We start from the raw sequence: 6,398 nt of genomic DNA on the forward strand, positions 1-6,398 counted from the left end.
AAGATGAAGGGTTTGAATCTCAGCGTGTCTGCGTGGAGTTTGCATGTCCTTCCAGTAGGTTTTTCTCCGACTACTCTCAACTGCCTTTCACATTCCCAGAACATGCATGTTAGATTGATTGGAGATTTTAATCTCGATTGTTGTTTGTCCATATGTGTCTTGTGATTGGCTCTGTACCCTGTCTCCTGCATAGGCTCCTGCATAAGCTCCAGCTCTCCCAAGACTAAGATAATATCTACGCATCCATTTATTTTACTATTTTATCTATTTATTATTTGCTTTTCCCTCTTTGTTCTTTTATCTACACTGTGCACACATTTGGCAAGTGCATGGGTATTTTGGCCAACTCATATGTATGGATGTTTTCCAACTTCAAGCTGTATAAACTTGAGTGCTTATTGCATATACCAGGTAATGTGTATTTGCCAGTGGCGTGCAGTCACTAGAGGCAGGGGAGGCGGGGCCTCACCTGCCATCATGGAAAGAAAAAAAATGTAAAAAGAAAAAAAGATTATTAAATTGTTATATGTATCCAGTGATTATACTTAAGTTATTTTCCATTTAACTTCACCAGCTTTAGATTATTTTTATTTTTATTTTCACATTTGCCGTTCAAATACTGAGAAGAGACGGTGCGGTGATCAGCAGCCAGTTGAGGCACGTCACTGATTTGTGCCTCAACATGGATTGCGCAATGACTCGGCTAACTGCTGAGCTGCTGTGCAATGAGACTGTATTGCTATATGAATTATATCAGCTAACTAAACTATGGCATAGTTTAGTTAGCTGAGGTATATAATGTACAGTGTATTTTGTCAAAAACTGTATGTGTGTAACATATTTCTTGTGCTGAGCATTCATAAATCTGCTGCAAAAGACGTACTGGTTGAGGCTCGCAGTAATCCGGCCTCCTGGTGGTAGAGGGCGGTAGTGATCCCAGAGATCATTCTTCGGCCGCAGAAGAAAAAAAGAAAAAAAACAAAAAACGTTTGCAAGTCAATTAGTGCAGCGATTGTTTATTTCCTCTCGCCTGGACTTTTATTAAAAACATGGAGGATTACATATGTAAAATAAAACAGTTTTCTAAACTCGACTTTCAATCGAAGCAGGAGGTAATAATTAAAGGTAGACCAACGCCGGAGCTAAAAGGTTTGCTTTTGACTTCGGGACAGAAGACCCGTTCTTTTCAAACGGCGTGGTACACACGCAAAGGCTGGCTGTGTGGATGTCCAGCAAGAAAGGTAAGACCATAATAATGTTTTTTTTTTAATTAAATGTGCTTTTTTGTGTGCTACAGTTGTGTAAAGAATGCTGGTATGAGCTTTTAAACATAACCCGTTAACTGCTGCCAATCACATGGTGAATAAGATACTATTTAGGGTTCATATGTTTGTAAATCTGACTGTGATGATGCAGTGCCTCACCAGACATGAACCTCACCGCACGCCACTGGTATTTGCATAATAAGTGAGGGAGTGGACTAAGGAGCTCAACACTCTATATCAAGGTGTGCATAATTACTAGGCAGCTTCTGTTCCTCAGGCAAAACGAGACAAAAAAGAGATTTAACGGACTCTGAAAAGAAAAAAATTGTAGAAAGTTTTTCAGAGGGATGCAGCACTCTTGAAATTGCTTAGATATTGGGGCGTGACCACAGAACCATCAAGCATTTTGTTGCAAATAGCAAACAGAGAAAGGTACTGAGAAAAAAAGACGCAAATGAAACCTGAAGCTACCAGGAACCCATTGTACTACAGTGCTGCCATATTCCAGAACTGCAACCTACCCAGACTGCCCAGATGGTGTTCAGTGCTTAGAGACCTGGCCAAGGTAAGGAAAGCCAAAACCCGACCACCACTGAATAAAACACAGAAGTTGAAATGCCAAGACTGGGCCAAGAATTATCTGAAGACAGATTTTTTGAAATGGTGTATGGACTGATGAAATGAGAGGTACTCTGCATGGACCAGATGGATGGATCAGTAACGGACACAGAGCTCCACTTCAACTCAGATGCCAGCAAGGTGGAGGTTTTGATTGATTGAAACTTTTATTAGTAGATTGCACAGTTCAGTACATATTCCGTACAATTGACCACTAAATGGTAACACCCGAATAAGTTTTTTAACTTGTTTAAGTCGGGGTCCACGTAAATCAATTCATGGTGTGGTACTGGTATGGGCTGGTATTATTAAAGATGAGCTGGTTGGACCTTTTCAGGTTGAAGATGGCCTGAAAATCAACTCCCAAACCTACACTGCCAGTTTTTAGAAGACACTTTCTTCAAGCAGTGGTAGGAAAAAGTCTGCATCTTTCAAGAAGGCCATGATATTTATGCAGGACAATGCTCCGTCGCATGCATCAAAGTACTCCACTGCGGGGCTAGCCAGTAAAGACCTTAACCCATTCCTCAGCTGACCTAAACCCTACTGAGAACCTGTGGGCCGTGCTTAAACGGGAGATTTACAGTGAAGGAATTTAGTACACGTCTCTGAACGGGGACTGGGAGGCTGTGGTTGCTGCTGCACAAAAAGTTGATCGTCAACAGTTCGAGAAATTGACAGACTCCATGAATAGAAGGCCTGTGGCAGTTATTAAAAAGAAGGGTGGATATATATCCATCCATCCATCCATTTTCTACCGCTTGTACCGTTCGGGGTCGCAGGGGTTGCTGGAGCCTATCTCAGCTGCATTCGAGCGGAAGGCGGGGTACACCCTGGACAAGTCGCCACCTCATCGCAGGGCCAACACAGATAGACAGACAACATTCACACTCACATTCACACACTAGGGCCAATTTAGTGTTGCCAATCAACCTATCCCCAGGTGCATGTCTTTGGAGGTGGGAGGAAGCCGGAGTCCCCGGAGAGAACCCACGCAGTCACGGGGAGAACATGTAAACTCCACACAGAAAAATCCCGAGTGCAGGATCGAACCCAGGACCTGCCCGATATATATCACAGATTTTTCTTTTTCTTTTTGACAGGTCAGAAATGTTTATTTGTAAATTTTGAGTAGTTTTATTATTGAGGCTTTAACAGATGAACATTACAGAGCCCCTAAAGGGACATGGGGAATTTTTTTTTTTAGATGTGTATCTCGTGCTCTCGAGAAACAAATTAATGAATGACAGGGCACCTCATAAGAAATGTTACCACAAACGTATGTGTGAAAAAATATGGTAATGTGGAGGGGGTGGGTATGGGGCTCCAAATAAAATTTTGTTTAGGGTCAATAATTTGAGCCTGCTGTACTTCAATAATACTTTTTTAAGTGTGTTCAAAAACAAAACAAAAACTAACCTAAACCACCCATTTTCTGTATCGCTTGTGTCACGGCCCAGGCGCACACCAGTGCGGGTTCATTTGCGCCTTGTGCTGGGCGCACCTCCAAGAGCGCGCCAGGCGTGCGCCACTCCGGCTGCAGCAAGCGGCTGCATTCAATCATCTGCAATCGACGCACCTGTCGCTGAGGAGAAGACCTGCCTTCTTAAGCCAGCACAACCTGCTATCCGGCACCAGAACGTAGCTACCTGTTCCTGTACAGTAAGCCGAAATTCTACAAGCTATATGCATACTGTCTGTAGATTGCTAATGAAGCCTTTAGCTTGACGCTCCTCCACTTTCTCCTGCTCCGCTTGCTGCGGCAACAACAAACAAAACTCCAGACGCTCCTTTTCGTTTTGTATAGTTTACTTGTGAACTTAATCATTCAAAAATGTAAAACAATAACGATGTGGGAACAAATGAATGGCAAAATAAAGAGAGTTTGTTACAGCAAGAACGAGCTACAAAAAGTAAGAGTAAGATAAAGTAAGAGTGAGGTCAAAAAACTGTGTGGCTCAATTCCCCCGCACCTGACTGCCATTACCCATAATACCTTGTGTCCAAAAACCAACCTACCACACAGATCCTTCCGCCATATATGCAATTTAAACAGTTACGTCATCAAATTATTTAGACAAATGTAATAATTATTGTAAGCATGCAAATAAAGTAAATAGTCCCATTTTGGCTGAATAAACATAAAGCACCTTTCATAAAATATGTAACCTAACTCAAACAGTATTTAGGCTCCTACACTGTCTCTCTGTGTTTCTCCCCCTCCGTGTTGATTGGTCTTGTGTCCCCCTTGTCGTCTTCCAGCAGCCTACCTCCGTTCCCGCGTTACTAGCTGTGTGTCTCGTCTCCCTGTGTTCCCCTCTGGTTCTCTGGCTGCCTCTTTTGGATCTTGACCTCCCGCCTGGACACAGACTAAATTATTTAGACAAATGTAATAATTATTCTAAGCATGCAAATAAAGTAAATAGTCCCATTTTGGCTGAATAAACATAAAGCACCTTCCATAAAATATGTAAATTAACTCAAACAGTATTTAGGCTCCTACACTGTCTCTCTGTGTTTCTCCCCCTCCGTGTTGATTGGTCTTGTGTCCCCCTTGTCGTCTTCCAGCAGCCTACCTCCGTTCCCGCGTTACGAGATGTGTGTCTCGTCTCCCTGTGTTCCACTCTGGTTCTTTGGCTGCCTCTTTTGGATCTTGACCTCCCGCCTGGACACAGACTATGACAACTCTCTATTGCCCCAGACATTCTACCTGCTCACGGACCCTCGAGCGAGCCTTGCCCCTCTCTGGACTTTTGCCTCTCGCTCAACACTACTGGTAACACTCAACATTTAATTCTCACACATAGTCGCACACCATACACACATTTGGGTTACTTCATATTATTGTATGTAAATAAATATAGAGTTAAACGACGTCCCTGCTGTCTGTGCTGTCTTCTTCACCTGTACAAACCGTAACAGCTTGTCCCACAAACCATTATTCACATTTAAACACCTATAAATAATTTAATAGCGTCTGCAATTAAATTAACATATATTTGGGATGTGTCAGACAAATCTCACACAGGTCAGAAACGTGCAAAATCAAACATGTTTCAGCTGAGATTAAAACTTAAATGTCCAGATTCTGACATTTACGAAGTAATTTGCCCCGAAACAGAGCACAAAGTGACAGAATGTAAACACGATGGTGTTCCTACACCATCTAAACCTGCTCTCTCGCCACCTTTTTAGCCACCTCCCCGCCCTTCATGTACATGTTCTGCTGCACCTTTCATCCTTCCTGCCCCCACGCATCAAGTGGAACTCCTGAAGAGGAGGAGCAGGAGGAGCGCTAATGTTGCAGGAGATGTAATTTGAGTTATTTTATTGAATTTGGGAGTTGTAAAGAGTTTCACTCCAGCCAGTATGGACTGCTTGATGGAGAGTGCCTGTGTGAAGTCACCATGGAGACGTTACTTACTGGACTAACAGCAAGTCAATAAAAGGTAGGAACTACTATGTCAGAATGTGTGTTCATTTCAGACATTTGGCCTAAATAATTTCATGATTATGTTTTATTCCTCTAGTTATGTTTTAATAGGGGTGTGGTTTGTTTATAGAGTGATTTCTGCATGTAAAATTACCTCATCTGTTTCTTTACATACATCTTCTTATGTGCAATATCGTTTTGTCTTCTATTTAAAAAAAATGGGAATGAATATTTAGTTTTCAAAATATTGACAATCATCTGATATTACATTAGTAGTTAAAACCATTGTTTTGACTCCCACTGGAACAGGACAGGAAAATAAAACCTGTAATGTAATTGCTACTAAACTAAATAGTAATGATTATTATTACAATTTGATATTATTATAATTTTTATGTAATACAAATATTCTTTAATAATAATAATAATAATAAGATTATGACATTTTTTGCATTACTACAAAAATAATGAATTGATAAAAACAAAAATAATAATAATTATTATCAATATTATTATTGTTTAAAAAAGTAACATTATAAAGTATAAAACATCTAAAATAATAAAATAAAGATAACAATAATAATGACAAAAACAACTAACAATTATATTATTATTAATAATTATAACAATATTAATAATATTTAGTTCTTCAGCTATGGTTAATAATAATGATGTTGGTCAAGCATGCATACACTTACAATAATGACATTATTCCAGGTTCTCATTTCAACACTTCCAATAAAGGAGTAGGAAGAAGCAGAGCTTATTTATTCCTACCTCTTTTCCAATCCATAGTGATTCCTAACATATGATAATAATAATAACAATCATCATCATCATCATTGTCATCATGATAATAATAATAATAATAATAATAATAATAATAATAATAATAATAATAAAATAATAACAATCATAAAATAATAATAATAATAATAAATAATCATCATAATTCAATATTTTAACATCCATCCATCCATCAATTTTTCTACCGCTTGTCCCACAATTCCCCAAAAATGCTAAATTCAGAAGTAATTAATTACGGTTAACTAAGTTTTTCTTCAGTTTAATTTATTTTATGT

Source organism: Entelurus aequoreus, linkage group LG05 (assembly GCF_033978785.1).
Source record: "Entelurus aequoreus isolate RoL-2023_Sb linkage group LG05, RoL_Eaeq_v1.1, whole genome shotgun sequence".
Taxonomy (NCBI): Eukaryota; Metazoa; Chordata; class Actinopteri; order Syngnathiformes; family Syngnathidae; genus Entelurus; species Entelurus aequoreus.